This window comes from Brachyhypopomus gauderio, unplaced genomic scaffold (assembly GCF_052324685.1).
Source record: "Brachyhypopomus gauderio isolate BG-103 unplaced genomic scaffold, BGAUD_0.2 sc47, whole genome shotgun sequence".
NCBI classification, from domain to species: Eukaryota; Metazoa; Chordata; class Actinopteri; order Gymnotiformes; family Hypopomidae; genus Brachyhypopomus; species Brachyhypopomus gauderio.
In genome coordinates, this window is record NW_027506873.1 from 1,835,560 (window position 1) to 1,846,072 (window position 10,513).

The following is a 10,513-nucleotide window of genomic DNA, read 5'->3' on the forward strand; positions in this document are numbered from 1 at the left end:
TATTTATATAGCACCTTCCAACAATGCCTTGCATTGACCAAAGTGCTTAACAAAACAAAGAAAACAATATCATAAAACCATTTAAGGTAAAAGTAGGATATTAAAATGTCAAAATTAAGTGCTTAATCAAATTAAACAAATAAAACAATATCATACAACCATTTAAATAACAGTAGAAGTAATTAAAAGAGTCAAGAATTATACGTTAAAGGCCTTTTTGAATAAATAGGTCTTTAGTCTGGCCTTAAACAGAATCAGGTCAGAGATGGAACGCAACTCTAAGGGAAGACAATTCCAGGCCATTGGACCAGCCACAGAAAAGGAACGATCCCCCCAGTGCTTGCATCTAGATTTTGGCACTTTGAGTAGGTATTGGCCAGCTGACCGTAGGTCTTTGCTGGGCTGATGGATTTGTATAAGTTCTGTGATGTATGGTGGCGCAAGGTTATTCATAGCTTTAAAAACAAAGAGCAGTAGTTTAAACTGTATTCTAAACTGAACCGGGAGCCAGTGTAAAGATGAAAGAACCGGTGTAATGTGCTCAGATTTACGTGTGCTGGTCAATAAACGAGCAGCAGAGTTCTGAACAAGCTGTAAACGAGAGATGGAAGACTGATTAATTCCAACATATAAAGCATTGCAATAGTCGAGTCTAGAGCTCACAAATGCATGGATGGCTTTCTCCAAATCAGTACGGCTGAGGAAAGGCTTTACTTTAGAGAGCAAACGGAGCTGAAAGAAGCTTGTTTTCACAACAGAATCAATCTGTTTATCAAGTTTTAAGTTACTGTCAAGCTTCACTCCTAGATTTTTTACCACCTGGTTAAGACGGGGGAGCAGAAAACTTGGACTGAAAGAATTGTTACATGGGTTCCTGTTAGTATCAAACAAAATCCATTCAGTTTTGTCATCATTTAAATGGAGAAAATTTTGAGACAGCCAATGCTTAATGTCATTTAAGCAGCTGATAACAGAATTAAGACTGGGTGCAGATGTTGGAGCAACAGGCAGATAGATTTGTAGATCATCTGCATACAAATGGAAAGACAGGTTATGACGTGCAATGATATGTCCCAATGGCAGCATGTAAAGTACTGGCCCCAGAATGGATCCCTGTGGAACACCAGAGGTCAGAGGTTATGGTTACAATCCTTCAAACCTAGGATTACAGTTACAATTTTCAATCCTTCAAAATTTCAAATCCTCAAAGAGGTTCCTCTGCCAGCAGAGGTGTCAATTCCAGGTTCAGAAAGTAAAAATCCTGACCAGGATTTTGCTCAAGCTTGCTAGATTTTCTAATTAGTGCAATCCAGGTAAAATTAGTGGAATCAACACAATCCAGGAAGCCTGAGCAAAATTCTGGTGAATTTTACTTTCTGAACCTGGAATTGACACACACCTCTGTCTGCCAGACGTTCCCAGCAAACCCTCACAATACGTTTGGGTCTGCCAGGTCTGTCCGGCATTCTCGCCCACCATCTGATCCAACTCACCACTAGGTGGTGATCGGTTGACAGCTCAGCTCCTCTCTTTACCCGAGTGTCCAAGACACTCGTCTGATGACAAGATTGCAAAATCGATCATCGAACTGCAACCTAAGGTGTCCTGGTGCACCTCTGTGCTTGAACATGGTGTTCATTATGGACAGATTGTGATGAGCACAGAAGTCCAATAACAGAACACCACTCCGGTTCAGATCGGAGAGGCCATTGCTCCCAATCATGCCCTTCCATGGTCCTACTGTCATTGCCCATGTGTGCATTGAAGTCCTCTAGCAAAACAATGGAATCCCCCAAAGGGGCAACTTCCAGTATCCCCTCCAAGGACTCCAAGAAAATCGGGTACTCTGAACTGCCATTTGGTGCATAAGCACAATCAATCAATCAATCAATCAAATTTTATTTATATAGCGCTTTTTACAACAGTTGTTGTCACAAAGCAGCTTTAAAAGTGCAGAGTCCTAGCCCCCAGTGAGCAAGCCAAGGGTGACAGTGGCAAGGAAAACAAGAATCGGTCCAGGAGTTGAGTACAGCTTTTGGAAATTGTCAGTTTGCTGTTGATTCATATAGGAGTATTGGTGTTTAGTTGTTAAAGCATTGATTACTTAGTATTTACTCAGATACTTACCAGTTTGTATTTTGCATCCTTTTTTGCAGTTTTACAAATTACATATTTTCCTGCATTAAATCCTGCCGAATTCAACAACATGTCTGTTCCTTGGAGGATGCATGGCTGGGGAATATAATGTTAAGCTTGCTGTATAGCTAAAAATACGTTGCCTGCAACAACCTTTAGTGAGGACAGCATAGATCCCAAACAAAAAAGTGGTGCCTCAAAAAGAAAAGCAAAAAAGATTAAGGAAGCAAATCAGGCAGATATCCTGAAAAGCGTACCTTTGATCTCAAACTTCTTTGAGAAACCCCTGGATATGAGTGAGACAAGTATTGCTAATGTTAGCAGTGATCAGAGTTCTAGCAATGAAGATGTGATCACCACTGGCTTAGTGTCACCAGGAATGCCACAGACCAGCAGCAGAAAGACCATGAAAGGAAAGTTGCAGGTGTGTCAGACCCACAATCAGACCAGCCAGCTGCATCGTGTGTGTCGTTTTTCAAATGAGGAGGGCAAGGACCCCAACTCCCAAACACATCAAGGCCCACATAGGAAAATGGGGGGTCTACTTGCAGGCGTTCGGTAGGTAAATCAGACATCTGTTGTTGCTCCATTCTTCCTCGCAGCTTTTTGCATGTGATGCACTTGTGAATGCAGCTGCTGATGAGACGTTTTCCTCCCATTAACCACAGACCACTGGCACGGATTGCACCTTCAGTAAAGTGTCTGCCCTGATGTTTCACACATTCATGATGGTGTCGGACGAGCAGAGTTGCTATGTGGTGACGGCTTGGGATAATGAGAGGATGAGCTTCACAGCTTTCAAGTTGTGACAGTTCGATGCGTCCACCTATTCTCAGCATGCCTTTGCTGTCAATGATTGGCCGAAGTTTATGAAGAGAGCTGGTTTTGGGTATGTCAGACTTTGACTTGATGCATTTCAGCTCTTCTGAATAGCTTTCGTGTTGCACACACTTTATGATGACATGCTCTGCTTTGGCAATGTCAGCAACAGATAACCCATTCTTGCACATGTGCCAGCCATCACAACCAGGATTGCCTGATGAGAGTGAGAAGCATTGAGCAATGTGAGAAAGTAAGTAAGTGAGCTCCAACTGGAAAAATGCTCGAACCTCCCTGAACCCAGCTTGTCTTCTGTAATTTGCGTGGTGAGGGATATTACCTTGGAACGAATCTCAGCATCACAATCTGGATCTACGAGGTCATATGTCATCTCATCTCCAGTGTTGACTTCTGAACTTTCTGGCTTGGTCAAGAAGGCTGGTCCAGTAAGCCATGTAGTGCCTGCAAGCTTAGCAGCTGGAAGGGGCCGGGACCCATGATCTGCTGGGTTTAGCTCAGAAGGAACATAATTCCACTGTTCTGGTCGTGTTGACTGACGGATACGTTGTACATGATTATTCACGTAGACGTAAAATCTTCTTGTCTCATTGTGTATGTATCCTAAAACAACTTTGCTGTCGGTGTACAATTTGACAGCATTCATTTTCAGATCTATCTCTCTGATGACTAGCTCTGCAATCTCAACAGCCAATACAGCTGCACACAACTCTAACCTAGGAATTGTCAGCTCAGGCTGGGGAGCAAGCTTGGACTTACCAAAGACAAAGCCTACCTCACTGTGACCATGCTCATTTGTGACCTTCAGATAAACCACTGCGGATATTGCTTTGACAGAGGTATCGGAAAAGACACAGAGTTCTGTGTGCCATGCTTTGGAAACTGGGAAAGAAACATATGTACGTGGGATGTGTACCTCCTTCAGTGCTGACAATGATTCTTGCCATCTTCTCCAATCTTCAAATTTGGCCTCAGGAAGACATGCGTCCCACTCTGTGTCTTGTGTCGAAAGCTCTCTGAGGAGCAGTCTACCTTCAATAGTGACAGGAGCTAAGAAACCCAGTGGATCAAACAGACTGTTCACTGTTGATAAGACACCTCGACGTGTGAATGGTTTTTGACTCTCAGGGACATGGAAAGTGAAGGTGTCAGACATAATGTTCCAATTGACCCCAAGGCTTCGTTGGACAGGTAGGTCATCTACAGAGAGGTTGAGATTTTTTATATTATTTGCTCTTTCCTCTGCAGGAAATGCATTCATCACTTCCATACGATTTGAGGCTATTTTGTGCAGCATTATGTTTGACATAGCCAACATTTGCTGTGTTCGACGCAGAACATCAATTGCCTCAGCCTCGGTTGCGAATGATCGAAGACCATCAACATAAAAATCCCTTTCCACGAAGTGCCTAGCATCACTACCATAATCATCTTCTTGGTGTTTTGCTGCCCTCCTCAGGCCAAAGATTGCAACTGCAGGTGATGGGCTGTTCCCAAAAACATGAACTCGCATGCGGTACTCCACTACTCCACTAAGATCATTTTCCTGGTACCAAAAGAATCGTAGGAAGTCTCTGCAGTCTTCAAACACCACAAAACAGTAGAACATATGCTGTATGTCTGCTGTCACTGCAACAGGTTCTCTTCTGAATCTGAGGAGCACCCCAATGAGGCTGTTGTTAAGGTCTGGTCCAGAAAGCAACACTTCATTCAGTGAGATTCCATCGTACTGCGCACTGGAATCGAACACCACACGAATCTGGTCTTGTTTTTGGGGGTGGTAAACTCCAAAGGTAGGGAGATACCAACATTCTGTCCCTTCTTTGAGTGGTGGTGCATACTCAGCATGTTCATTGTCAAGCATTTTTTGCATGAACTCGGTGAAGTGCACTTTCATTTCAGGCTTCTTCTCTAACATCCGTCGCAATGACATCAGGCGGCTGTGAGCATAGTCTCTGTTGTTAGGGAGACGTCTCCGTGGGTGGCGAAAAGGGAGAGGAGCAACCCAAGTGTTTGTGTCATCTTGGAAGAACTCCTGTTCCATGATCTGAAGGAAGTTTAGATCCTCAATGGAGTGAGCGAGCAGGTTGTCGGTCTCTGTTGTACAGAAAACCGTTTTTCCCAGGTTATCTTTGTTTGATACCACTGAGTTTCTTTGTAGGGGTCTGTGCTGTGGAGGATTTTTGCCATTACTGTCGATACCATAAATTTCTTTCACTCGTATCTGACTCTCACATGGAGTAAGGCAGGTTGGCCTTCCATTGTCAAGGATGCAGGTCTTCATGGCACTCGCTATGTTTGTTTTGTGAGCACCTCCTATACATACATCCCCTATTATGACCCACCCAAGGTCCAGCCTTTGTGCATATGGTGCATTGTGAGGACCGTTGTATTGTTTACGAACCTTATGAGCCCTAATAATGTCTCTTCCCAATAGCAGCAAGATGTCAGCGACTGGATCAATTGGTGGGATCTTGTTTGCTATCCGTCTTAGGTGGTAGTGGTGGTATGCAGCCTGTGGCGTCGGGATCTGTGATCTATTGTCGGGAATTTCATTACACTCAATGAGTGTAGGTAGTGGGATGTTTATTTTTCCATCTATAGATTCTACCGTGAATCCATGGGTTCTTCTGCCAGCTGTTTCCACCATCCCCGCACAAGTTTTGAGTGTGTAAGTCACTGCTGTTCCCTTAATGCCGAATATTTCGAAAAACTCTGATCTAGCCAAAGACATGTTGCTTTGCTCATCTAAAATTGCAAACATTTTTCTTTTTAGCCTGCGATTACCATCGGGGTACACATTTACGAGGCAAATCTTTGAGCAGGATTTGCCTTTGAAGTCTTCACCACATACCTTGGTGCACCTTGATGTGACATCTGGCTGCTCCGTGTCCTCTTTCTCCCCGCCGTTCTCTGATGAAGGGGGTAAACCTGGCTGTGACTGAGGAGCAGGACCAGGGTGAAGAGCAGCAAGATGTTTATTGCTGTCACATTCCGTACATTTGATGGGCATTTCACAGGATTTTGCTTGGTGAGCAGTAGAAGCACAGCAGCGAAAGCATATACTGTTCTCTTTTAAGAACTTCTTTCTATCATCAAGGCTCATTTTTCTGAACCCTCTGCATCTCTTTAGAGAGTGGGGTTTGTTATGCATGGGGCATAGTCTATCGGGATTTTCTGTTTTGTTCACTGTATCTGATGATATGCTTGTTTTATGTACAGAGATAGGTTTCATTTGAACTAACTTTTCTTTCTTGTAAGAGGTTGCACAGAGAGTGGACAGGTTGAAGCTGGGGTCATTTCTCTCTTCAGCCTCCCTGCTGATGAACTCTTTAAAAAAGCAGAAAGGAGGAAAGGCAGCACCATATTCTCTTTTGTATCTGCACCCTTGAGACAACCATTTATTTTGGAGATGTAAAGGCAGCTTCTCGACAATAGGCTGCACTCCCCTTGCAGTGTCAAGGTAAGCTAGCCCTGGCAAGTACCCATCTTTCTTGGCAACATCTAATTCCATAAGTAGGTCTGCTAGCTCCTGAAGTTTTTTACTGTCTCTGTTATGGATCTTGGGAAAGTTCTCTATTTTACTAAACAGGACACTCTCTATCACTTCTGGAGATCCATATGTTTTGTTCAATTTCTCCCAAATGGTTTTAAGACCAAGTGAGGGTTGTATGACATTTACAGATATAATTCTAAGTGCTTGTTCACTTGAATCCTTACCCAGCCATTTGATCAGCAAATCCATCTCTTCACTTGCCGACAGCTCAAGGTTTTCAATTGTGTTGATGAAGGTCTCCCTCCAGGCTTGGAAGTGTTCGGGTAAGTCATCGAACCTTGTCAATCCTGAAGAAACCAGCTGATTCTTAGCAAGGAACTTGGCAAGATCTGCTGCTGTAGCGTTATGAATCGCGTTGGTTGAGTGAGTTGGGTTGTTGGGGACAGCACTGTGCTGATGGCCATAATTCCTCTGCTGTAATAAATCTGCGTGAAGCTGTTGTGTGTCCCTTTGTTGATACATTGGTCTCCTATTGATGATCTGCGACTGGGCTCCTCTCTGACCAGCGTAGTCTTGATGGGCTGTGAGTATTGGAGGGAAGGGGCTGTAAACATCTTTCTCCTCTCTAGGTGCCTGGGTGCACGATTGAGGTGTAAGCACTGGAGGTGGAGGGTGGTAAGCATCCTTCTCCTCTCTAGGTGCCTGGGCGAAGTGATGCAGGGCATGATGGGTGACAGTCATCAGTTCTTTTTAGTGAAGATTGATGTAATCAATTCTGGCTTACAGCTTGGCTTTCTCAATTTTGAGTTCGCTCTCCTTTTCTGTGAAGGCCAGCCTGGTTTTGGCTGCCTCTGCTTTAGCATGGGCTCTTGCTGCTTCCAAGCTGACTCTAGAGCTTGTTGATGAGCATACAGAGCGTGATTTTCTGGAGCGATTGTCAGAGAGGACTGAACCTATGTCACCACCCTCTTGTGAGCTTTTTACTTTGTCTTCGGCTGGAATCTCTACTGACTTGACTGTGGTTTCCATGGAGATAAAGTGCACTGAAGCTTGTCTACGTTGAAATCCTTCTTAAGTTCCACAGCGAGTGGTCGTCTTTTTACTATGCTGTCCTCACTAAAGGTTGTTGCAGGCAACGTATTTTTAGCTATACAGCTAGCTTAACATTATATTCCCCAGCCATGCATCCTCCAAGGAACAGACATGTTGTTGAATTCGGCAGGATTTAATGCAGGAAAATATGTAATTTGTAAAACTGCAAAAAAGGACGCAAAATACAAACTGGTAAGTATCTGAGTAAATACTAAGTAATCAATGCTTTAACAACTAAACACCAATACTCCTATATGAATCAACAGCAAACTGACTATTTCCAAAAGCTGTACTCAACTCAAAATATTAACATATACATGTTAATATTAGTGTAAACAAAGTAAAACTTACAGACGAAGCTGTTTCGTGGGCTTTAAGGCAAAGGATTAAAAGGATTGCAGAGCTGAGCTGGTCACGCTAAGAGTCCACAGAGAAACAAAGGCGTTCTTGACACTACTTCCCAGAGGTGGGACCAAGTCAGTGTTTTGCAAGTCTCAAGTAAGTCCAAGTCTTTATACCTCAAGTCCCGAGTCAAGTCTCAAGCAAAGACACTCAAGTCAAGTCAAGTCTCGAGTCAAGACAGGCAATAGTCAAGTCAAGTCCCAAGTCTGAAACTTGGAATTTCAAGTCCTTTTGAGTCTTTTTTTTTTTTTACCAATGTTGCAGGTATATTTTAAATGTAAATAACAGACATGCGTTCTTTTTAAAATCTGTATTCTCCTCAAATCTTGATAAAACATGTGCAACTGAAAACACGAAGTATAAAAAAAATTAAAATTACACCTCTTTATTGCACAGTTCAATTTGTTAAACTTAGCTGCAAAAATATTCATACTTTAAACTACAATTTTCCAGAAATAAATATTCTGTGAAAAAGTCATAAGTAGAACTCCATGTTCAAATAAAAAGTGCTGATATTTTCACAGTACAATACAAAGAACCATAACAGCATTTTCCCTCTCTTCTCTTATCTGGTTTCTTGGAGAACATTTGTGAGTGACACAAGACAAACAAATATAAGAACTGAACAATTAACAGGAATCTGCAACTTTAGACATTTCAGTAAACTATTCTGCATTGCATTTGCTGGCCAAAAGTCTGTATGTCATTTGTGCACGATGAATGATGTCCCCATAGCTGAAAACTCGCTCCACTTTTGTCAATATATTTTTTTCTCGACGTAGATGTCTTCAAATACACAATCCATGCTGAGATAGAACTGGATATTATGATGGTGACAGAGAGAGGCTCTCTTCCCCGAGTTCAGATACAGAACCCAGGGTTGCCAACTCTCACGCATTGAGCGTGAGACACACGCATTTGACCGTCTTCACACGCTCTCACGCCACACATCCGATTTCTCACGCCGGAAAAAAATCTAGTTTATTTACCTCTGATCCACATCTATGATTCAACGAGTTACTAGTTCGCTCTGGCACCAACCACTGGCGATCGATTGTGTCCATTTTACACCCCGCCCGGTAAAAATTTACGTTCGCCAAGCCCCCATTTGATTGGTTGTGCTGCAGCTCATGCACACACACACATGTACAGAGTGTGGAAAAGCAGAGGACTGGTCTGCGTCAGAAGGACGGAAATGAAATTAATGGGGCGCACTTTATAAATATTAATATGCGTTTTAAAATTTAGATTTGGGGTTTTAAAAAATCAAGTCTTTGCAAGTAAACAGGTTCAAGTCCAATTCAAGTCCCAAGTTATTGGTGTAAAAGTCCAAGTCAAGTCTAAGTCTCTGAATATTTTTTCAAGTCAAGTCAAAAGTCTTAATATTAATGACTCGAGTCTGACTCGAGTCCAAGTCATGTGACTCGAGTCCCCACCTCTGCTACTTCCTGTTCAATTCAACTTCCTGTTCAATCTGCAATCACCACTAGGTGGTGCTAAAGAGTATACAAAATAACCACTCCAACGAATCCAATACAGGATCCATGTTATTAATGGCAAGTGTTTCTTAAGATGCAAATATAGAAGCTTGTCTTGCAAATTCCTATTCTTATCCAATACTTACTATGTTGTTTCTATGTTGTATGTTCAGGAAAAAAATACAAAATTGTAATATTTTATGGTATGGTATCTAATGGTATGCCCTGCTCTTTTCTAGGGCCCCCTGGTAGGGGCTCTCATAACCAGGGCCCTCTAAAAATATGCCCCCCTCTTTCCTAGGACCCCTAATAGCCAGAAGTCGAAGTCAGAGCAGTGCCACAACGCCTCATCCATTTTCCTAAGGGGCCCAAAAGCATGGCTAGGGCCCAAAAGTATGGCTATGGCCCCCAAAAGCATGGCTAGGCCCCCCAAAAGCATGGCTAGGGCCCCCAAGAGGCCCTGGGATCAAAGTCCCTAATAGTCAGAGGATCCTTAAAATGGAGGGCCCTCGGAAATAAAAATATATTTTACCATAAATGTTGATAGGCATCGCAAAAAGTTTTCGGCCAGGGCCCCCTGACCTCAAGGGCCCCTGGGCGCTGGCCCCACTGGCCCGGTCAATAATCCAGCCATGGTGTGCAGGAGAAGTAGGTGAGTTCTGTAGTGTTGCAGAAACTCTTCAATCTCCTGGAGTTTACCTCTGAGACTGTGGACAGATTCTCTGACAGGAGATGGTGGGCTCCTTTGACTGACATTACTGACGTTACTGCTGGCGGTCAGAAAGGTTTTTAACTTTTGATATTTATTGCACATCAACAGACCAGTGCAGGATAAAATCCTTTAAAATCCCAAATCTTTGTAAAAAAAAAAAAAGCAAAAAAAAAAAGCTCTCACTAAAGCACGCTCAACGTACTTAGCCTCACTGATAGAGAAAAATAAAAACAATCCTAGATTTCTTTTTAATACTATTTCTAAACTTACAAACAATCAAGCAGGCGCAGAACCTCAGATTCCACTAAACCTCACTAGAAATGTATTTATAGATTTCTTTGATAATAAAATTGAGAATAT